The 24922-nt window shown below is 46.0% G+C and overlaps 1 long non-coding RNA gene across 1 annotated transcript; it reads left to right on the top strand.

Annotated features, from left to right (window-relative positions):
• Positions 1-12379: 12379 nt before the first annotated feature.
• On the top strand, positions 12380-12953 carry LOC142748468 (uncharacterized). Its single transcript, XR_012882267.1, has 3 exons — positions 12380-12463; positions 12588-12699; positions 12873-12953. It is a non-coding gene; the product is annotated as an uncharacterized LOC142748468 (long non-coding RNA).
• Positions 12954-24922: the final 11969 nt, after the last annotated feature.

The following is a 24922-nucleotide window of genomic DNA, read 5'->3' as shown; positions in this document are numbered from 1 at the left end:
CGCGTTTCGACACTGTACCAGTGTCTTCATCAGGCCATAAAATATACATGCAGGGAGGTTATTTATATACTAGCAAGGGTCGGACAAACAGGAAGGGAATGGAGGTCATACAGGGGAAAGGTCAAAAGGTGAAAATGACGTCATAGATAGTACAGATATCGGGGAATTGGTTAAAAAGTTGTTTAGCGAAAAAATAATGACTAATTTTACCTGAGGGAAAAAACATTAAGATGATATAGATGTTAATACCCTGAACAAATTCAGAAAAATCGGCATTCATAATTTGACATACATATAGTTACGATTGCAATTGATTACAGTCCATATAGAGCGTCTTAAAAAATACCATTCAAAGAATTATTTGGAGATTCATTAGAATAAATATGTTTAGAAATACATAACGTATGGGAACAAAAGCAGTAATGGTTGATAAAAACTATATAATTAAATGCATAAAACAACATAGATGATTGTATAAAAAGATTGCCAAATGTTAGTATAATAAATAAGTAATGAACAACAAAATGACCTATCGAGCAGGGGTTTTACTTAGTTTGTATGTTGGTGGGAATAATATGAAAATCTTTTTCCATACATGTATAAACGATAAAAACACTCAAGCACAAAAGACGGGTAAACGTACACGCAAGGTGTGACTAGCAGCCAAATACCCCCAGCGTGTGTCCTCACAGCCAGGGCAGCAATGCAGGGCGAATGTACAGGCATTCACCAATACTCAGAAGGGAAGGTTGTCACATAAAAATATAAATATATATGAATTTAAAAGTGTTAAAAATGAGTAAAAAAGGTTCTTCACAGTTTCTGTTTAGTAATTTGTTTGGAACACACGGAGATTATCCATGTTAACGGGATCAGAAAATAGCGCTGTGAATCAAGTTCGCATTGTTACTATTAGCGGTAGTGCTTGGCTGTCATAATAGCAGACGAATAGGAGTATTTATAAAGGAGAATTGTACATGTATAAAAGGAGATGAGACAATTATACCTCTGGCCGTTTTATATTTAGGCAATACTTTTGGGCGTCTCTGTTATCCAGAAGGCCACCCGTGGGGTGGGATCCCGATGGTATATTAATAGAAAAATCGTAAGTATTGTTACTTTCTAGGGTATAAAGTATCTAGGTGGGTGGTCTCCTAGGAAAATTAAAAATGACCTATGGGTGAAACTGATAGAATACATATATACACATGTATATACATACATGCATGCACACACATATGTATATATACACACGCAGGTATACAAAATTGGAGAAACGGCCTTATATATATATTTATCTTGGTGTAGAGCACCAAAGATAGTCATCTAGAAGGAATCTAAAGGTTGTTATAAACAAAATTATGTGATACATATATGCACCTCTTGTTCTAAAAATGGATTTCTGTGTGGATTGGTGCGTAATGAGGCATCAGTCCAAGGAGGATTCAGAAATGTCATTTAGACCTCGCGGGTTCAGTGTCTGTAATTTGAAGATCCAATAATTCTCTCTTTGTTTTAATCTATGAAATCTGTTGGGGACATCCATTGAAATATGCTCAATCGGAATAATGTTGAGTGTTTCAAAACGTCCATTGTGAAAAGAGGTGCAATGTCGAGAAAGGCTGTGTTTGAGAAAACCTGTGTTGATGTTGGATCTATGCTTATTCATTCTCGTACGTAAGCATTGCGTTGTTCTGCCCACATATTGCAGATGGCATGGGCATTCTATTAGGTAAACTACATACGAACTACCGCAATTAAGGAAAGATTTGATTTTAAAGATCTCTTTTGTGACTGTACAAATGTAGGTAGTTTGTCTATGGGAGATAGTATTGCAACACAGGCATCGCGGGTGGCCACATTTGAAAGAACCAAAGAAAGTAGGGAGCATTTTGGGGATTGGTAGTTTAGATTTTTGCACTGCTGGGCGCAAGAAGATTTTTCAATGTTCGTGCACGTCTGAATGTAATCTTTGGTATATCTGATAGGTCATTAGCTAAGTGAGGGTCATTTTTAAAAATCTTCCAGTGTTTTAATAAAATAGTTCTGATGACCTTATTCTCTTTATTAAAAGTCGTAATAAAATTAGTGTTATTGTCGGGGGGCTCCGTTTTCTTGTGAGTGTGATTAATACAGAGTTCTTGGGACATCTTAGCAGCTTTGCACCGAGCTCCTTTAATTAAAGTAATGGGAAAGTTTTTTTCTTTGAATCGTTTTTCTAAGACATTACATTCTTTGTTAAAATCGGTGTCATTCGGACAATTTTTCCTTACCCTTCGGAATTGTCCGAAGGGCACATTCTTAATCCAAGGAGGATAATGTGCACTTCTAAAATCTAAATAGCTATTAACATCAACTGACTTAAAGTGTGTTTTAGTATTAAAAAAGCTGTTAGTTAAATCATATTTGATTGTCAAGTCTAAAAAGTCAATTGATGTTACGGAAAAAGTGTGCGTGAAAGATAATCCAAAAGTGTTGTCGTTTAAAATTTCCATAAATTTAAGAGCCTCTGTTTCTTCTCCTTTCCAAATGAAAAGGAGATCATCGATATAGCGTTTATACAATAAAATATTTTCTTTAAAAGGATGATAACGATAGATGTATGATTCTTCGAAAGCTCCCATGTATAAATTTGCATAGGATGGTGCAAAACGGGTGCCCATGGCACAACCCTTTATTTGGTTGTAAAAACTGTTCCCAAAGGTAAAAAGATTGTGTGTCAGGATAAAATGGATACAATCGCTTAAAAAAGTGGCCTGCGCTGCCGGGATAAAAGTACTAGTCGATAGTAGTCGCAGGGCACTTTTTTAAGCGATTGTATCCATTTTATCCTGACACACAATCTTTTTACCTTTGGGAACAGTTTTTACAACCAAATAAAGGGTTGTGCCATGGGCACCCGTTTTGCACCATCCTATGCAAATTTATACATGGGAGCTTTCGAAGAATCATACATCTATGGTGATCATCCTTTTAAAGAAAATATTTTATTGTATAAACGCTATATCGATGATCTCCTTTTCATTTGGAAAGGAGAAGAAACAGAGGCTCTTAAATTTATGGAAATTTTAAACGACAACACTTTTGGATTATCTTTCACGCACACTTTTTCCGTAACATCAATTGACTTTTTAGACTTGACAATCAAATATGATTTAACTAACAACTTCTTTAATACTAAAACACACTTTAAGTCAGTTGATGTTAATAGCTATTTAGATTTTAGAAGTGCACATTATCCTCCTTGGATTAAGAATGTGCCCTTCGGACAATTCCGAAGGGTAAGGAAAAATTGTACGAATGACACCGATTTTAACAAAGAATGTAATGTCTTAGAAAAACGATTCAAAGAAATTAACTTTCCCATTACTTTAATTAAAGGAGCTCGGTGCAAAGCTGCTAAGATGTCCCAAGAACTCTGTATTAATCACATTCACAAGAAAACGGAGCCCCCCGACAATAACACTAATTTTATTATGACTTTTAATAAAGAGAATAAGGTCATCAGAACTATTTTATTAAAACACTGGAAGATTTTAAAAAATGACCCTCACTTAGCTAATGACCTATCAGATATACCAAAGATTACATTCAGACGTGCACGAACATTGAAAAATCTTCTTGCGCCCAGCAGAGTGCAAAAATCTAAACTACCAATCCCCAAAATGCTCCCTACTTTCTTTGGTTCTTTCAAATGTGGCCACCCGCGATGCCTGTGTTGCAATACTATCTCCCATAGACAAACTACCTACATTTGTACAGTCACAAAAGAGATCTTTAAAATCAAATCTTTCCTTAATTGCGGTAGTTCGTATGTAGTGTACCTAATAGAATGCCCATGCCATCTGCAATATGTGGGCAGAACAACGCAATGCTTACGTACGAGAATGAATAAGCATAGATCCAACATCAACACAGGTTTTCTCAAACACAGCCTTTCTCGACATTGCACCTCTTTTCACAATGGACGTTTTGAAACACTCAACATTATTCCGATTGAGCATATTTCAATGGATGTCCCCAACAGATTTCATAGATTAAAACAAAGAGAGAATTATTGGATCTTCAAATTACAGACACTGAACCCGCGAGGTCTAAATGACATTTCTGAATCCTCCTTGGACTGATGCCTCATTACGCACCAATCCACACAGAAATCCATTTTCAGAACAAGAGGTGCATATATGTATCACATAATTTCGTTTATAACAACCTTTAGATTCCTTCTAGATGACTATCTTTGGTGCTCTACACCAAGATAAATATATATATAAGGCCGTTTCTCCAATTTTGTATACCTGCGTGTGTATATATACATATGTGTGTGCATGCATGTATGTATATACATGTGTATATATGTATTCTATCAGTTTCACCCATAGGTCATTTTTAATTTTCCTAGGAGACCACCCACCTAAATACTTTATACCCTAGAAAGTAACAATACTTACGATTTTTCTATTAATATACCATCGGGATCCCACCCCGCGGGTGGCCTTCTGGATAACAGAGACGCCCAAAAGTATTGTCTAAATATAAAACGGCCAGAGGTATAATTGTCTCATCTCCTTTTATACATGTACAATTCTCCTTTATAAATACTCCTATTCGTCTGCTATTATGACAGCCAAGCACTACCGCTAATAGTAACAATGCGAACTTGATTCACAGCGCTATTTTCTGATCCCGTTAACATGGATAATCTCCGTGTGTTCCAAACAAATTACTAAACAGAAACTGTGAAGAACCTTTTTTACTCATTTTTAACACTTTTAAATTCATATATATTTATATTTTTATGCGACAACCTTCCCTTCTGAGTATTGGTGAATGCCTGTACATTCGCCCTGCATTGCTGCCCTGGCTGTGAGGACACACGCTGGGGGTATTTGGCTGCTAGTCACACCTTGCGTGTACGTTTACCCGTCTTTTGTGCTTGAGTGTTTTTATCGTTTATACATGTATGGAAAAAGATTTTCATATTATTCCTACCAACATACAAACTAAGTAAAACCCCTGCTCGATAGGTCATTTTGTTGTTCATTACTTATTTATTATACTAACATTTGGCAATCTTTTTATACAATCATCTATGTTGTTTTATGCATTTAATTATATAGTTTTTATCAACCATTACTGCTTTTGTTCCCATAAGTTATGTATTTCTAAACATATTTATTCTAATGAATCTCCAAATAATTCTTTGAATGGTATTTTTTAAGACGCTCTATATGGACTGTAATCAATTGCAATCGTAACTATATGTATGTCAAATTATGAATGCCGATTTTTCTGAATTTGTTCAGGGTATTAACATCTATATCATCTTAATGTTTTTTCCCTCAGGTAAAATTAGTCATTATTTTTTTGCTAAACAACTTTTTAACCAATTCCCCGATATCTGTACTATCTATGACGTCATTTTCACCTTTTGACCTTTCCCCTGTATGACCTCCATTCCCTTCCTGTTTGTCCGACCCTTGCTAGTATATAAATAACCTCCCTGCATGTATATTTTATGGCCTGATGAAGACGTGGGTAGATTAGGGCTCACTTGTTCCCTTCACCTCCTTCCTGCCATAACAGCAGGTCTTTCACTTGCCCTCCTCTCTCCCATTCCTGGAAGAAAGGCAGAAACCACCCCCTGCAGGAGGATATCCACCAAGGAGCCCTCTCTTGCCAGAGGTTTGCCAGGTTGATCTTAACAAAGGTGTTTACTAGAATCACCACCGGGTTAACCATATCTAACCCGCCTAGTCTCCTTGGTAGGTAAGTAACCTCCCTCTTGATTAGGTTAAGCCTGTTCCCCCATAACAGCTGGAAGAACAGGCAATAGACCCGAGTCCAGAGAGGTTCTGGCAAAATGCATACACTGCCTAGTTAGAGCAACATGGGCAACAGGTAGGCCTTGGCCAGGTGAACTCTTTCCCTCAGGGATAAGGACCAACCCTTCCATTGGCCGACCTTCTGGGCAACTAGATTCAGCCTACCCTCCCAGTTTTTCATGGGATAATCACCCGGGCCAATTTCGACTCCTAAGATCTTAGCAGACCCCTGAGGCTCTGGAAGGGTGTCCGGGAGATCAAAACCAGGATCTCCCCCTCCCAGCCAGAGACTCTCGCACTTATCCCGGTTGTTCTTGGACCCAGATGCCAACGAGTAACGTTCCACTTCCAACATCACCCACTCCGCCTCCCCTCTCGAGGAGACGAAAATAGAGACGTCGTCTGCGTACGCAACCACCCTCTGAGTGGCTTCCGGTCCCTCCAGGCTGGCACCGACCCCCGCCAATGGCCCACAATCAATCCCTTTAAGAAAAGGATCAATTGCAAACACATATAGCAAAGGGCTCAAGAGACAACCCTGGCAGACACCAGACCCAACCTCAAAGGGGGTTCCAACCCAACCGTTCACCAGCGCAAAAGTCTCAGCCCCAGTATATAAGGTCTGAAGCCAATTGACAAACCCCCCCGGTAGGCGTACCTCAGAAGGACCGACCAGAGGTACTCGTGGTCCACCCGGTCAAAAGCCTTGGCCTGGTCCAAGGACAGGATGTACCCCTTCCATCGACCAGCATTTCCCTGCTCCACTGCCTCTCTGACACTGAGAACAGCACTAAACGTGCTGCGGCCTGGAACAGAGCAGTGCTGGATCGGCGAAAGGAGCCGGGGTGTGAACTTCACCAGCCGATTAAACAGCACCTTTGCGAGAACCTTTCTGTCCGTATTGAGAAGCGCTATGGGACGCCAATTCTCAATACGGGTCGAGTCTTTACCCTTCGATAAAATGATCAAGGCCGACCTCCTCATTGACTTTGGCAAAGTACCCGAGGAAAGGCACTCATTAAAAACCGCGGTCAAGAGGGGAACAAGTGTTCCTTTAAAGGTCTTATAAAACTCGGATGTTAAGCCATCCGGACCTGGCGATTTTTTGACGGCAAGCCCGTCAATCGCCAGTTCCACTTCCTCTTCCTTGATCGATTCTATCAAAACACCAAGAGCGGGGTCTACCCCTGGTTCGGGAATGGTTTCGGCCAGGAAAGCCGACATCTCATCTCTGTTTAGATCCTGCTTTCTCAAGAGGTGTGAGTAGAAGGATCTGACAACCTCCAGGATCCCTGACTTGGATCTCTTCAGGGAGACTGTACTATCAGCCAGTCCTGTAATGATCTAACGATTCACTGACATTTTACAGTTCCTGTAGGGGTCGGGCGAGCGGTACCTCCCGAAATCCCTCTCAAGAACCAAAGATGCGTGCCTATCATACTGACACCTCTTAAGCAAAGTTTTCACCCCGGAGATTTCCTCACGGCTACCTCCGGTGGAGACTAGATGCTCGAGTTTCCTCCTCAGTTCCTGATATAGGCGGTACCTATTCAGGGACCTGAGGCACGAAAGCTGGCGGAAAAACTCTGCTACCCGTTTTTTGAACATCTCCCACCACTCTGACTTAGTACCACTAAGATCCAACAAAGGTACCTGGCTCTGAAGAAAATACTCAAAGGCCTGTCTTATCTTCGTTTCTTCCAAGAGAGTTGAATTCATTCTCCATATACCTCTTCCCATCTGGAGGGACTCTGCAATATTCAAAGAGAAAATAATTAGACAGTGGTAGGAGAACTCCACCTCAACAACGGACACTGCTGAAGAGATGGCTTCCTCCTTCAAAAAAAACCTGTCTATCCTAGACCTACAATTACCTCTATGATAGGTGAACCCTGAGTGACCTGTGGTATACCTGATGTGGATATCCACCAGGTGAGCATCGCTAGCTATGCTATTTAATGTCACACTATCATAAGCCAACCTATCTCTGGAACCTCCTCTGTCTTGGAGTCTAACGACAGTATTAAAATCGCCTCCAAAGATGACTTGTCGGCTCGTAAAAAGGAAAGGTTTAATTCTCATGAAGAGGCTTTTTCTGTCCCACTCAGTCTGGGGATTATAGATATTAATTAGTCGTAGTTCTTGCCCCCTAATGAGAACATCTAAGATCAAGCACCTCCCCATTTCTAACTCAATCATCCGTCGGCATGTTACCGGTGCGGTGAAAAGGACCGCCACACCGATATACGGCTCAGCCGCAAGAGACCAGTAGGAGGGCCCGCGTCGCCACTCCCTCCTAGCTTTTACGACGTCTGCCAAAAGTGACAGCCTGGTCTCCTGCAAAAACAAAATGTCGGCTTCAACTCGGCCAAGAAAATCAAAGGCTGCAAATCTAGCCGTATCAGACTCAATGCTGACAACGTTAATCGATGCCAGCGTCAACGGTGCGGGTGCCGCCATCTAAGATGATTATGTTAGACGGCCTTCCTCTTTCCACTCTGTGCTTCCTTATCTGAGGAAGACCACTCGGAATTCCTCCCCTTAGCTCTTTTTTTAGAAATAGAAGAGTCCATTTCTTCCAAATTTTTTCCTTCCCCTTCTTTATCCTCTGACTCCAGGGCAACCTCCGCCCCCGAAGCCAGTGCACCTCGCAAGGGAGGAGGTTCAGTGTCTCTGGAGACCCCTACCTCGCCCTCCTCCTCGCCTTGAGAAGTTGGAATATCCATGAGGGCTTGGTAGCGGTTGGGGGAGAGACCCAGGGGGGTGCAGGTCCTGCCTTCCTTGGTCAGGGCAGAGCCAGATGTTCTTGGCGCTTTGAAGTTCTTTCCCTGTGTCCCTTTTTCTTTAGGCTGAACCCTCTCCTCCTCACCAACACTTTCATAATGGGAGGACTGAGAGCCACCTGCTCTCTCTGGATCCTCCTGATCTCCTCATTCAAATCGGCCTCCTCAAGGGCATCTGTTTCTGGGCCAGGGTCCAGGTCAGGGCCAGAGATCACCCCAGTTGCCTAGGCTTCTCTCTGCTCCCTTTCCTTTCGCCTTTTCTCCTGCCTTCGTTGATAGGAAGGGGGGGCTCTCTTAGCGTTCTTCACCTGCCCTTGGGCTCCGCCATCGCCACATGCCTCCTCACCTGCAGAAGCCACCCCACTTTCCTCCTCCACAGGTTTAGAGACAGTGTTGACCACGGAGCGCGGACACCGACTGAATGGGTGACCTAAGTCACCACACAGGTGGCACCTAATCTGGCCACACGTTGCGGCTAGATGGCCTACCCCTCCTCAATGAGTGCACTTCTGCACAGTGCAGCTGGCGCTCAGGTGCGAAGGGTTGCCACACCGGTGACACAGCTTCGGTTGCCCCTGGTAGAAGACCAAGATTCGATCCCTCCCGAGAAAAGCGGAGGATGGAATGTGGGACACAGTTTGCCCCAGACGTTTAAGTTTGACCATAAACGTCCAGGCCCCTGACCAGATGCCAAACTCGTCCAAGTTCTTCCTTGGCATCTCCGCCACCTCGCCATATCTGCTCAACCAGGTCATGATATCAACGCAAGAAAGCGACTCGTTACGGGTGAGAACGGTCACTTTCTTGAGACCACTCTGGCGGGATATCGCTTGTACAGCAAAATCCCGCCAGCCGGGTTCGCTCTTCACCAGCTCATAATTCCCCCAGAAGACCTCAAGGCCACCCGGGTGAACAAAGCTGATGTCGAACTTGGCCGTACCATAAGGATGTATCAAGGCAAAGATGTCACTCGCCTTGAAGCCCATCTCCAGCAGCAGCTCCACCACCCTCTTTCTAGGAGGGCACGCATCATTGCCACGTCACCGGAGACGGACCACATTCCTCCTGGCAGCGGCCGGCCCGGTTGTTGGGAGCGACCATTGATCTCCCCTTCTCTCTCGGAAGGCATCCAGACCGTACCTCTCTATCCAAAAGGATAGGTCTCGCTGCACACCCCCTACTGTTAGGGTCTGCTTCCCCTCCCTTAAGGCCTCCAGGAGGCGCTGTTGCAAGTTAACGTCCCTGGGGCCAGAGGAGAAAGAAGGGTGAGCCGGTGGTCCCCCCTCACTACCCCAGCATAAGATCTGATGGGAGTAGTAGTGGAGGGAGCACTCGGCCCCTCTGCACACCTGGTTGGCACATTATCCATAACATTTGACCCGTTCACCACATTTTTATTAATCACGCTATTACCTATAACATTTCTAAAGATACTCTCATACATCATTTCTTTGGCCAGGTCAGGATCAACATTGCTTTTGCCCCCCCTCCTCCACTTCCCACCTCCGCATCATTGGGTGCTTTTGTGGAGAGACCGCCAGCTGTTATAAGCGGTACCTCCACGCTACCCTCCGCTTCATTAGTGTCCATGGCAACCAGGGGATGGGAGACATTTAGTCTGACACTGCGTTGCGACAGTGCCAGCATCGGGTTTTCCACATATCGGACGCCGCTCCCGGGCTGGTCTGCGGCATCCAAACCACTCCCCTTTCTCAGGGAGTGGCTTCCCACTGGCTCCTCGTTGTCAGCATCGCCTCTGTCCGGGGCGGTAGCTGACTTTCCGCCTACTTTGTCAGCCGACTCAGATGTTACAGAGCCGCCTGACATCCAGTCAGGTACATCACGGGGATGCGCCACTGACTTCTGGTCCGCCCCGTTCACCGGCCCTTGACTCACGCTACTGGCCGGCTTCAGGGGCTTGCCTTCTGTCAGCCTCGGGACCACTCCCCCTGACACGATGACACCAGTAACGCCCACTTTGCAGAGAACGGCGTCCGGCGCCATTTTGCCCGGCCCCCCGCTTACCCGTTCCAACCCCACTGCAGAGGCTGGAACTGGGGGACTTGCGGGACCTGCACCCCCGAACCGAGACATCCTCTGGCCCGGAGTGCAGGGGAGACCCCAATTTAAATACGAGTCTCACCTGGTGCCTCTTCTCCTTCTCCTTCTTCTTCTTCTTTTTCTTTTTCTTTTTTTTTTCCTCATCCTCAGCTGGCAGCTCTGAGCCAAAGCAGAATCCCTCCATGGGTATTGGGGATTCCAGCTCCTGGATCTGCGTTAGTACACCCGGGGGACGCTCGTCCTCGGACTCAGAGCTGCTCTCAGACGATGAAGGCAGCCGCACATTGCTGGGTGACGCCATCCTCCTCACTCCTCCATCCTCCTCCTCGCTGCCAGTCTCCCCAGGGACCTCCGAATCGATGTCCTACCTCCGAGGGGACACGGTCGAAACCGACACAGATGGTATTAAACTTTTGTCCTCCTCTGCCACACATGTCTTCACGCTGGGGGACGACATCTCTCCAAAATGATCATCGTTCTGGAGCTTTTCCTAGAAGACGCCTCCCCCAGCGACAATCTCCTGGCGCCTTTCCTTCATCTCCTCTATGTCCCGCAACAAAGAGCGCACTTGCAGCGCGTACCGGGCCCTCTACGCCCCGGAGGACTTGGCCGCCCTGCTTCGGGCCATTGTCAGCTCCCCCCGGAGGAGCTGCAGGGACTTACCCAGGTCACGGTACTCCTGGACCTGGGCCGCCAGGCGGGAGCTAAACACCGTGACATCCTCTCCCGGCCTCAGCGATCCCCATCCCAGGGTGTCCCCGCAGCACTGTTGTTCCGGCCCCGATGGTGCTGGGCCCTCTCCGGGGGAAACCGACGCCATCTCCGATCCTCTCCTCGCGGCCCCTTTTGGAGCCTCTGCCTTTGGGGGAGCTGGGACAACATTGCTGCTGCCCTAGATGTTTTCTTCTCCCCTGAAGCGGACTGTCTCTTGCCAGCCTGCTGGCTGGTCCCTCCACCCTCCACCAGCCTGCTCCTGAGGGTGAAGGACCGATGTTACAAACCTGGGCTGCTGGTATAGGAGAGTCCCTGGTCTGGGCCTGGTAGGTGGAGCCTGGATGCTGGAGCCTGGAAGCTGTTAGCTGCAGCCTTGAAGCTGGGTGCTGGAGCCTTGAAGCTGCAGCCTGGAAGCTGTTAGCTGGAGCCTGCAAGCTGGAAGCTGAAGTCCCAGGAGCTGCTCCACAAGCGACCACACCCAAGCATACATAAACACACACTGCAGTCCTCAGTGGTGCTGGATTTTGCACACCTGTGGCAATGGGACTAAATTAAATACCTGAATTCAGTGATAAAATGGTGTGTCCAAATATTTTTGTCCATATATTTTAAAAATAAAAAAATAAATATATATATATATTTATTTTTATTTTTTTTGGGGGGGGGGGAATATGCCTTGGGGCTTGTTCCCATGATTTTTAAAAGGGACTAGCAATGCCCCTGTTTCCTGCCCAAAAAAACAAAACTAGAAAAAACTAAAATTAAAATGAGTGATGTCCCGGCTCAGAGGACCTTTGGAGGGCAAGAGCGCAGGATAAAGTTTAGGAAGCCACAAATGCTCCTCCAAATTAATATCATTGTTAACATTATTGCTAGGCATAGAAGGCGCTCGGTGTGTAACCCAAAGAATATATTTCCCATTTTGCCATATGTTTTGTTTAATACGGTAAAATTATATTGTTTTTAATGTATTTTCCTACTTGTGTCTTCACAGGAGCAAACTAGAAGGAACCACTAATGTTACGAGCATCTAACTGATGAAATAAGTAAAAAGAGGGGCCATTTTGCGCAACTTTATCAGTTAAGACTTCAGTATAAGTATTTTTTAAACTTGGAGATATTTTTAAGGTTGTCATTTTTAGAAGAGTATTCTTGAGTTTAAATAATTTATAATGTATTTTGTTTCTTTTCAACGTCCCTGTAGAATTCGCATGGAGGCTTTAATAAGTCTTGATTCTGCAAAAACCCCATCTGGGAGAAGACACGGTGATGAGGAGGTCCGTCAGTCCTACGCAGAGGCTGCCAGTCACTTTGAGGTGAGTTTGTATTGGGAAAAATAAATTATAATTTCTTTCTTTCTTCCTTCCAGGTTTTGACCTTCTGGACCATCTTTACTAATGTCGTTATTATTGGTGGGTATGGTCAAGAGAGGCAGGCAAATTTCACCCCAAGTTTGTACCAATATATCTTTTTTTTCCTTCTCTTTCAGACTTTTGGCCACTAGAGTAAGTTATACATGGAGCACGCTGGTCTATTTCCAACAGTCCCATAGACATAGAATTAAGGGTGATATAATCACAAAAATATGAGAAAGGAAGTAAATGGGGGGGGGGGGAGAAGGGAAAGGAAAAGGGAAGGGGGAGGAAAATGAATCAGGGAATAACCACTGGAAAAACAGGCACTCGGCTCAGCGTAATTATAAAAATATCAACATTTATTAACAAAATTAATGAAATATGACAAGGGTAGCATCAGTTGCAGTCCTATGTCTAAATCACAAAATAACAAAAACACATACATAAATAACAAACATACATAGACGTCACACACTTGGCCAGGTCAAAAATAAGTAGCCCACATATAAGAGCATATATATTATGCCCAAGCCATGCCCGAAATTATTGCATAAATTGCAACCATGAAGTAATGCTGGAAGAAATGTAATTGCATATAGCTGGTAGAAATGTTCGGCTAAGTATAGTCCCGTCCAGTAATAAGGGACACAAGGGAAAATTACTGGTGCTCCTTGGTTGGCACCGTACTGACTGTACTGAGCTCATGCCCATTCTATTATGATGTGATCACTTCATATTTATTCTATAGAATTAAGGGTGATAGCTGCCCCATTCAAGCTTCTCCTCACTGCGGGGGTTGTACAGTTACGAAGAATGGGGGTTTCAAGACCCCGGTTCTAGTGACCAGTGGTGCCCCAGTGATCAGACACATCACCTATCCACATAGTGTAACGGCTGCCACGCCGTTACCCACCGTCCCCACGGCCTCTGCTCCGGTTCCAGCGTCCTCCATCTCCAGCTGCTCATCCCAAGCTCCACTTACCCGGTCCGGACGCTCTGCTGGCCCTGGACGGCGTCAGGTGAGTGCATCCCTTACCTCCCTCCGTAGTCGTCATCTTCGATGTGCGGCTGCAGTCACTAGAGGGTGCGCGCGCTGACTCGTCATGTCTTAAAGGGCAAGCGCACGCCTTAATTCCTAAGAACTTCCTATTTAAGGTTCCTCCTCCCTTGCATCCCTGCTTTTTCAACCAAGTTCCCGGTGAGTTCCCTGTGCCCTGGTTCCCTGGTTTCCGTTCCTTTTGCCTTTGTCTGGATTTCCCTTTACTGACCTCTGCTTGAACTTGACTATCCTTGTCTGCCGACTGCCTTGACCTATTGCTGCCATACCCTTTACGACGTCTGCCGCCTGCCTTGACCTATTGCTGCCATACCCGTTATGACGTCTGCTGCCTGTCCTGACTTCTGCCTATCCATCCGACTGCCTCTACCCGCTGTGCCAAGCGTTGCCTGGGTTCCAAGCACCATCTCCCAGACGACACCGAGGATCCACGAACAAACCGGTGCAAACCATTATAGGTTGAACAAGCCATGGATCCCCTTGACACAGCCCTGCCTGACACGGCTGATATGGCTCAGGAGCTCTCTAGACAACGAGTCCGCCATGATCAGCTGTTTCAGCTACTGCTGAATGTGTCCACTCGTTTAAACGAACTAGCACCTCCAGCGCCTCCGATACCACCACCACCACAGAAAGCTCCTGTCTACAGTCCAGGACTACATTTACCTATGCCTGCCCGCTATGAGGGAGACCCCAAGACCTGCAGGGGATTTGTTAACCAGTGCACCATTCACTTTGAAGTCATGGCGCATCATTTTTCCTCAAACTGGGCTAAGGTGGCCTACATCCTGTCCTGCTGTCTGGTAAAGCGCTGGCTTGGGCATCGCCCTTGTGGGAGAGAAACGACCCGATCATGTACAACATTCAGAACTTTCTCTCCACTTTCTTTTTTTTTTTTTGTCACATTTATTTTTCTTGAAATTTTTCAAGTAAATTTATAAAATAACATGGCAATGAAGTGCACACATTGAGTTACAATCACTCAAAAATATGTCAATAACATTTGATAATGAAAGTAATAAGAGAAAAGAAAATAAGAAAAACGAAATTTAACATTTTAACAATTCCGCAATTCTTTGTACAATAGGCAGTATATATAGAATGTAGGTGCAGCGAAGTCATAGATTAAAGAGTCAATGTAACACTTTACAATGGCAGCTGGTAATCCACACATCCCAAATGTCATCGAACACCTTTTTCCTGTTCAGTGAGGAAGCAATTATGGATTCAAACCAACAATTGTTGTTTATTCCCTGTATAATTTCTGACATAGTAGGGATTTTGTTGGATTTCCAATTTTGTGTAATTTTGGACCTTGCTACAATTATAGTGTGTAGAATGATTGTTCTATGTGTCCAGTCAAAGTTATCTGCGTCTATGGTTAAAAGTAGAGATGAGCAAACTTATGAAAAGTTCGGTTCGCCGAATTTCATGAAAAAATTTCGATTCGGACTGAACTAGTTCTGACCGAACCTGTAATACAAGAAAGCCCCTAAAAATCGTGTATAACACTGTTTAAAAGCCCTAGAAGCCCTGTATAACACTCTTAGGTCACCCATGAGTGTATCCAAGTACTTTTGAGCTGTCTTTAAGGCAAAGTTAGTGTCAAAGTTACGCCAACATGTATGGCTATAGGAAAACGGATGGGACACGGTGATAACTAACAGAAACCACTGCACTTGTGCATGTTGTATGCTTAATGCATTGTTAAAAAAGGTACAAAAATTAACCATTTTTGGCGGCAGATGCCTGCCAGGGTTCATACATATAAGGTGGTAAAAGAAGAAGCAATGGCTTTTGACAAGCCCTCAAAAAATGTACCCTTTATGGTGGCAGATTCCTGCCGGGGTTCATCCATACATGGATGTAAAAGCAACAAGCAATGGCTTTTCAAAACCCTCCAAAAATGTACCCTTTTTATTGGCAGATACCTGCCGGGGTTCATCCATACATGGATGTAAAAGCAACAAGCAATGGCTTTTCACAAGCCCTCCAAAAATGTACCCTTTTTATTGGCAGATGCCTGCCGGGGTTCATCCATACATGGATGTAATGTAAAAGCAACAAGCAATGGCTTTTGACAAGCCCTCCAAAAATTGACCCTTTTTATTGGCAGATGCTTGCCAGGGTTCATCCACAATCAATGGCTTTTCACAAGCCCTCCAGGCCTGCTTGTAGCAGACGGCAGTAGAGGTGTATTGATGGTAGTAGAGGTAGCCAACGGACAGCAAGGGTGGTGGTAGTAGTTGTAGCAGCACATTAAAAGACACTGGACAGTCACAGGACAAAGCCCTGTGGTGGGGCAGGCCTGCTTGTAGCAGACGGCAGTGGAGGTGTATTGGTGGTAGTAGAGGTAGCCAACGGACAGCAAGGGTGGTGGTAGTAGTTGTAGCAGCAAATTAAAAGACACTGGGCAGTCACAGGACAAAGCCCTGTGGTGGGGCAGGCCTGCTTGTAGCAGACGGCAGTGGAGGTGTATTGGTGGTAGTAGAGGTAGCCAACGGACAGCAAGGGTTGTGGTAGTAGTAACAGCACATTAAAAGAGAATGGACAATCACAGGACAAAGCCCTGTGGTGGGGCTGGCCTCAGGCCTGCTTGTAGCAGACGGCAGTGGAGATGTATTGGTGGTAGTAGAGGTAGCCAACGGACAGCAAGGGTGGTAGTAGTAGTAGTAGTAGCAGCACATTAAAACAGACTGGACAGTCACAGGATAAAGACCTGTGGTGGGGCTGGCCTCAGGCCTGCTTGTAGCAGACGGAAGTGGAGGTGTATTGGTGGTAGTAGAGGTAGCCAACGGACAGCAAGGGTGGTGGTAGTAGTAGTAATAGTAGTAGTAGTAGTAGCAGCACATTAAAAGAGACTGGACAGTCACAGGACAAAGCCCTGTGGTGGGGCAGGCCTCAGGCCTGCTTGTAGCAGACGGCAGTGGAGGTATATTGGTGGTAGTAGAGGTAGCCAACGGACAGCAAGGGTGGTGGTAGTAGTAGCAGCACATTAAAAGAGACAGGACAGTCACAGGATAAAGCCCTGTGGTGGGGCTGGCCTCAGTCCTGCTTGTAGCAGATGGCAGTGGAGGTGTATTGGTGGTAGTAGAGGTAGCCAACGGACAGGAAGGTTGGTGGTGGTAGTAGTAGTAGCAGCACATTAAAAGAGACTAGACAGTCACAGGACAAAGCCCTGTGGTGGGGCTGGCCTCAGGCCTGCTTTCTAGCAGACGGCAGTGGAGGTGTATTGGTGGTAGTAGAGGTAGCCAACGGACAGCAAGGGTGGTGGTAGTAGTTGTAGCAGCACATTAAAAGAGACTGGACAGTCACAGGACAAAGCCCTGTGGTGGGGCTGGCCTCAGGCCTGCTTGTAGCAGACGGCAGTGGAGGTGTATTGGTGGTAGTAGAGGTAGCCAACGGACAACAAGGGTGGTGGTAGTAGTAGCAGCACACTAAAAGACACTGGACAGTCACAGGACAAAACCCTGTGGTGGGGCAGGCCTCAGGCCCGCTTGTAGCAGACGGCAGTGGAGGTGTATTGGTGGTAGTAGAGGTAGCCAACGTACAGCAAGGGTGGCAGTAGTAGTAGTAGTAGCAGCACATTTAAAGAGACTGGACAGTCACAGGACAAAGCCCTGTGGTGGGGCAGGCCTGCTTGTAGCATACGGCACTGGGGGTGGATTGGTGGTAGAAGTAGTAGCAGCACCAACAGCGCACATTAAAAAAAGAGAGGACAGGACAGAATCCCGTAGTAGCAGGCGGCAGTTGCAGGCGGCAGCGGCAGCAGCAGCAATGTCAGATCTAATCAGTGGCATCAGGCACAGGGGTGTTAAAATCCTCACTGATCCATGCTTGATTCATTTTCAGAAACGTGAGAATTTCCAAGCTGTTGGCGGACAATCTTGTTCGCTTAGGGGTGACGAAGCCCCCTGCCGCGCTGAATACCCTCTCTGACGCTACACTGGAGGGTGGACAAGACAGTACACCCATGGCATACTGGGCCAGTTCTTGCCAATGATCCAATCTGCTGACCCAGAAGTCCATGGGGTCTGGGATCAGGATTTCTGACGGAGAAAGGGCACAGTCCAGGTACGAGTGAACCTGGTTGTTTAGGTGCTGGTGATGGTGAACATCCCTTTGGTGACTACGATGTGTGTCAGGTCGGGGTATTGGATGTAAAAATTTTGTCATCATATTTTCCAAACTGAATTGGCTGCTGCTGCCGCTGCTGCCGCCTATTGCAGGGGTAGCTCTGCCAGAGGCGGTGGAACGATGAGACAGTGGGAAGCGGAGAGTGGCCCCCCGGTCAGACATGCTTGCAGCAGGTGTTTGCCGTTTGAAAGCCGTGACAAGCTGGCTGCATAGCTTCTCTCGATAATAAGCCAATTTTGCCTCCCTCAAGGAAGGAGCAAAAAACTCCCCAATTCTGGCTTTATACCGAGGGTCTAAAAGTGTGGCTATCCAGTACTCATCTCTTTGCCTCATGCTAACAATACGACAGTCAGCGTGCAAGTATTGAAGCATACAGCTCGCCATCCTGGCCAGCATTTCAGAGGGCCCGGTTGGTTCCATCTCCGCCCCATACTGCCATGGTTGTCCATCATCAAGGTCGTCGTCAGACCCGTCATCACCATCACTGTCATGTTGTGCGGCTGCCTCGTCCCCTATCCCTTCCTGTGATTCCATCTCCAAATCCAGCTCCTCTTCAGGTCCTGTTTCCTCATCCTCCTCCTTCTCCTCCTCAACATCCATAGCCAGATGTGATCCTTCCTCCATCCTTTGCTGAATCATCGCTGCGAGCATTTGCTCCATAATGAATATCAGCGGCATAACATCGTACATTCCACTAGCGTCACGGCTCACAAATCGTGTGGCCTCTTCAAAAGGCCTCAAAACGCGACATGCGTCTCTAACCAGCTGCCAGTGCCTGAGCTCGAAACTACACTGGCTCCAAACGCTGCCCGTCTGCTGCATCAGGAAATCATTCACGGCTTTCCGCTGTTCGTAGAGACGGTCCAACATGTGCAGGGTGGAATTCCAGCGTGTTGGAATGTCGCAAATCAGGCTGTGTTCTGGGAGATTGTTTTGACGCTGCAAGTCCAGGAGGGCGTGCTTAAATGCATACGAACGTCTAAAGCGAACGCAAACCCTCCTGGACATGGCCAGCACACCCTTCAAACCAACATATGACTTTAAGAAGCGTGTTATGACCAGATTGATCACATGTGCCATGCAAGGAGCGTGTGTCAGGTGACCTAGACGCAGTGCAGCCACAACGTTCTTCCCGTTATTAGAGACAACATTGCCCAGTGTGAGTTTCAGAGGAGACAGCCAGCGTGCGATTTCCTCCTTGATGCACAGCAGAAGCTCCTGCCCTGTGTAGCTTTTCTCGCCCAGGCTTAGCAGGTGTAAGACAGCGTTGTGGCGCTTCACCTTGCACCTATGAAAAGAGGAGGGAGGAGGAGTGGAAGATACGCTGTGTCCTGTCGGGGACGGGAAGACCTCCATTGAGGAGGGCAAGGAGGAGGAGGAGGAGTAAGAGGAGGAGGATGGTAGGCGCCTGGTGTCCGGAGTTGAACCAGTAAGATACAAGCGTGGAGGTGGTAATGCCTGGCATTGCTGCGATGGTGCATCGGACTGCAAAATATTGACCCAGTGGGCCGTGAAAGACATGTACTGTCCCTGCCCATAGTTGCTGCTCCACGTGTCGACGGTGGCATGTACCCTGCTGAACACGGATAATTGCAAGTACTGGCCCACCTTTTCCTCCACGTGCTTGTGCAAGGCAGGGACATCTGTTTTGGAGAAGTAATGTCGGCTAGGTATTCGCCACCTAGTCTGAGCGCACGCCATCAATTGCTTGAAGCCGGCGGAGTCGACCAGGTGGTACGGCAGCGACTGCACCACCAACAACTTAGCCAGGTGTGAATTAAGCCGCACGACAAGTGGAGGACTGGGTATATATTGTTGCTTATTGGACAACGATTCTGTAATGGATAACTGACGGGACGTAGGAGGAGCACTAGATGACAGTGATGATGATAATGATGACAACGACATGGTGGATAAGGCCTGGCTACTACTTAGATGACAGGGACTCGAAGCAGCAGCAGCAGCGGCAGAGGGGTCTTCATTAGATGTACATGATGGTGGGGCATGTCGATTGTCCCACATGGCCTTGTGATGCCGTTCCATGTGTTTACGTAGAGCGGTAGTTCCTACATTGCTGCCCTGCCCACACCTTACTTTCTGCTTGCAGATACGGCACTGTGCCATGTTTTAGTCCTCGGGAAGGTACAGAAAAATTGCCACACGGCAGAGTACCGTAAAGAGGTAGTACCACGTCGTCCACCACCACCACCCGAGCTTGCCCCTTGTCTGGCAGGCTTTTTTCGGGAGCCTACACCAGTAGCATCAGTGTCGCCATTACCGGTTCCTGAGCTGAACCTACCGCTGCAACGTTTTGCAGATTGACTTCTGCCCCTACCTCGGCTTGGCTGTTTATCACTGCCAGTGCTACCACTACTACACTCCTCCTCTGACGCCGTCATCACCTCGTCAACTGGTTCCCACGTCCTGTCTTAAACAAAATCATCATAGCCCTCCTCATCATCCCCGCCACTTCTGTCACTGTGTTGTGAATGTGATGTGACATCATGGCGGGCTCCATGCCCCCCCTCATTACTGCGTCTGCCACCACGGCTACCACCAACACCCCCACTACTACATCTATGCGTCTCGGACACCGCTTCCACCTCCACCAACGCCGCAACACACTCCGTTGGCTGTCTCGCGGAAAACAAATCATCATCACTATGTTGTTCAGTATCTTCCTTCGCACCCGAGGAGATGTCTCTTAGGTCTTTCAGGAAAGATGGCTTCCCGCTAGGAAGGGGGAGTGAAGAGATAGATGATGGAATGGAAACGCTAGAAATACCCATATTACTACTGTCACTGTGCCAAGGAACTGTAGAGGATTTGGAATCCAACGAAACCTGGCTTGAAGCCAGATCGTCAGAGTCTTCCTGCTGAGATGACCGCGAGCCAGCCAACCAGTCCAAAATGGCCGTATTGTCTAAAGTAACCCGCCCACCGGAGGAGATGGACAAGTCTGGCTTGCTGATACTGCTACTACTACCAGCAGGCACATGGCTGCTGCTACTAGTGGAACTGGGCACATGTCTTGTGCCACAAATGCTGGTAGTGGGTCTGGCACCAACAGATCCAACATTTGGACTGGAAGAGGACATGGCATGGGTGTTTTTTCCTCTACCCCGTCCTTTCACAACCTTTTTTTTACCAGAGATTTCACTGCTGTGCTGGAGTGCAGCAAGTTGAATCAAAACCCCGGGGATGAGCCCCTTTTAAAAGCATATTCACACACTGGCTTGGCAAATGGCAATGAGAATTTCTATCAGCCACTGTGCACTGACTCAGGGAATTCTGGCCCTGGGCGTTGTAGTACTACAAAGGCTGCCTCAGCTGCCTGTATTGCAAGTTGGATGCAACGGGGATGATGGCAAATGGCAATGAATGAGAATTTCTATCAGCCACGCTGCGGTGCACTCAGGGAATGCTGGGCGTTATAGTACTACAAAGGCTGCCTGTATTGCAAGTTGGATTGTTATGTTAACGGGGATGAGCCCCTTCTAAAAACGTATTCACACACTGACTTGGCAAATGAATGAGAATTTTTATCAGCCAGTGTGCACTCAGGGAATGCTGAGCATTGTAGTACTACAAGGACTGCCTGTATTGCAAGTTGGATTGTTATGTTAACCCATGCAACGGGGATGAGCCCCTTCTTAAAGCTTATTCACACACTGGCTTGGCAAATGGCAATGAATGAGAATTTCTGTCAGCCACTGTGCACTCAGGGAATGCTGGGCGTTGTAGTACTACAAAGGCTGCCTGTATTTCAAGTTGGATTATTAACCCATGCAACGGGGATGAGCCCCTTCTAAAAGCTTATTCACACACTGGCTTGGCAAATGGCAATGAATGAGAATTTCTATCAGCCACGGTGCACTCAAGGAATGCTGGGTGTTGTAGTACTACAAAGGCTGCCTGTATTGCAAGTTGGATTGTTATGTTAACCCATGCAACGGGGATGAGCCCCTTCTAAAAGCTTATTCACACACTGGCTTGGCAAATGGCAATGAATGAGAATTTCTATCAGCCACTGTGCACTCAGGGAATGCTGGGCGTTGTAGTACTACAAAGGCTGCCTGTATTGCAAGTTGGATTGTTATGTTAACCCTTGCAACGGGGATGAGCCCCTTCTAAAAGCTTATTCCCACACTGGCTTGGCAAATGGCAATGAATGAGAATTTCTATCAGCCACGCCGTGGTGCACTCAGGGAATGCTGGGCGTTGTAGTACTACAAAGGCTGCCTGTATTGCAAGTTGGATTGTTACGTTAACCCATGCAATGGGGATGAACCCCTTAAGCTTATTCACACACTGGCTTGGCAAATGGAGAATTTGTATTGCAATTTGGATGTTGATTGTTGAGAGTAGAGTAGACTCCCGCTGTAGTGGATGAGCCCCTTCGATTGCTGGATTCCTGGCTTTTATATTCCTAAAGCTTTTCCTTACTGCACAGAGATGCTATCCCTACAGCTCCTGTCTCTAAAATGGCTGCTGAGCTTTGTGCATAGACTTTTATTGCAGGCTTGAGCCCACCCCTATGCTGCCTCCCGATTGGCTGGGAGAGCCGTTTGCTAGGCATTATGGGGTAGCCTGATTTCAGGTGATATTTTGAAATCCTCCATTTTACATCTAACATGTGGTAGGCACCAAAATGTAGCCGGGTTCGGTCAAAACGGGTTCGGCCGAACCCGGTGAAGTTCGGATTCGCTGCGAACCGAACTTTTCCCGATGTTCGGACCGAAACCGGGTTCGGTTGTCCCGGTTCGCTCATCTCTACTCATGAAGACAACCTATGTTCTAATGTCCTGTTAGGTCAGAAACCTACTATATGAGCATGAACGGAGCTGGGCACTAGTTTTGGGGCTCAACAGATCTCAGTGCAGCTACTATACTGAAGTTTAATGTTTTTAGGGCACTTCAGAATAAAGCCCCTTTAACGGCAAGTATATGTAACAATGCCGTCTGGTCACAAGTTGGCAGAATTAGACTTCATCTATAGCAACACTATTTCCCGGAAACTAACAGTATAACTCAGTTCAAGGACTTACAGTAGGACCGAATTGTGAGCCAACCAGACAGTCGAAGTGAAGGGAAATATTGAGTAAGTATCACAATTCGAGCAGGCAACAGGAATACATGAAAACAGGAAAATACCGATTAAAAATAGGTATAATGAAAAGATGATATCAGTCAAATGATGGACAGGTGGATGATGTGTGATTAAAAGAGTTGTATTATGGTAACAAATGGATGATGGGTGATGACAACAAGCTGACCCTAACTAACCCTATATCTATCGCTGGATCTATCCAAGAACACTGACACTAACACCAAAGACCACTATCTCTCACTGTCCTAAACTCTGTCCCTAAAGAAGTCCCTAATCTGCAGATACTGGTTCTAACACAATCATAGATAAAACTTTAGGAACTAGAAGCAAAGTAGACACAACTAAACAGATCCAAAGCCCAGTGAAACAAGGCAAGCAAAAGAGAGAACAATAGACACAGGATAAGATTGAACACCTAAACAAAAGAAAAATGGAAGCAAACAAGGGCTGAGGAAATACAAGAAAGCCCCTAATGCCAAGGCCAGGGATTCTTAAGGAGAGGAAGACCAATCAGGTCACGCTCTACAAATGAGTCTCAGTCTACAGATGTAGTCATCTGACCTGTACTGATTAATCAGCTGTACAGCAATTGTCTTTAGCAACTGCCCGAGCTGCTGATTTATAGCTAGGAAAAGACACGCGTGCATAAATATACCTGATACTCGTAAAAGTTTTTTTTTGGGTCATTACGAGGTTTAGATGACAGAGGGATATGGCATAAGGTTTCTTCGCATGTCTCCATTAATTCATATAATTTGAAATACTAAAAATGATTATAATTATTATTATTATCATTATTGTTGTTTTTTTTTCTTTCTTTACAAGGAGGTGGTGGATTAAAATAACACCAGATTAAAAAAATGTATATTTTAAACAGAAGTATTGGGAGTTTGTATTCACATCAAAATTCACATTTTGAGGTAAGATTGTTGGAGAAAATGTTGACCATACGAAAATATTAGAATAGTTTTTTTATGTTCAGGTGTTTCAGATGCATCCATTACAAACAGGTTCATAAAATCATGCACACAGCCATGCAATCTCCATAGACAAACATTGTTAGAAGTATGGGTTGTAATGAAGAGCTGAGGGACTTTAAATATGGCACTGTTGTAGGATCCAACATTTGCCACAAGTCAGCTCAGATAATTATTAATCTGCTAGATTTGACAATGTCAAATTTGAGTGCATTTGTTGTGGAGTGGACCTTTCTGGAAGTGACATTAGTATAAGAACTGTGAGCCCAAAGCTTCATAAAATGGGTCTCCATGGTGCAGCAGCTGCACACAATGCTAAGATCACCATGTACAATGCCAAGCGTCGACTGGAATTATGTAAAGCATGTCGCCACTGGAGTTTGAAGCAGCGTGTTCGTTTGAGTGATAAATCACATCTCACTATTTGGCAGACTGATGGAGAAATGTGGCTTTGGCGGGTGCAAGAGGAACGCTACTTACCTGAATGCATAGTTTCTACTGTAACATTTGGTAGAGGAAGAGGGGATTCTCTAGGGCTGGTTTTTTGGGTTTGATTCCTTATTTCCAGTGCAGTGAAGGGTTATGTTTATACTCTAGCATACAAAGACATTTTACTCAATTGTAGCGTCCAACATTGTGGATGACTGTGGCCATGTGCACATAGTGAGCTCCATAAAGACATGGTGCGAGGAGTTTGAAATGGAGGAAATTGAGGGGCTGCACAGAGTCCTGACCTTAACCCTGATTGTGAGCCAGAATCGTCTAAAATCAGGGTCTGACCTCACAAATGCTCTTTGGGCTCAATGGGCACCATTTCTTACAGACACACTCCAGAATCTTTTAGAAAGTCTTCCCAGAAAAGTGGAGGCTGTTATAGTAGTCAAATCCAAATTAACAACCTTG

This window comes from Rhinoderma darwinii, chromosome 3 (genome assembly GCF_050947455.1).
Source record: "Rhinoderma darwinii isolate aRhiDar2 chromosome 3, aRhiDar2.hap1, whole genome shotgun sequence".
Classification (NCBI taxonomy): Eukaryota; Metazoa; Chordata; class Amphibia; order Anura; family Rhinodermatidae; genus Rhinoderma; species Rhinoderma darwinii.
The sequence above is the reverse complement of the archived record's forward strand: the minus strand, read 5'-3'. Positions and strand labels throughout refer to the sequence as shown.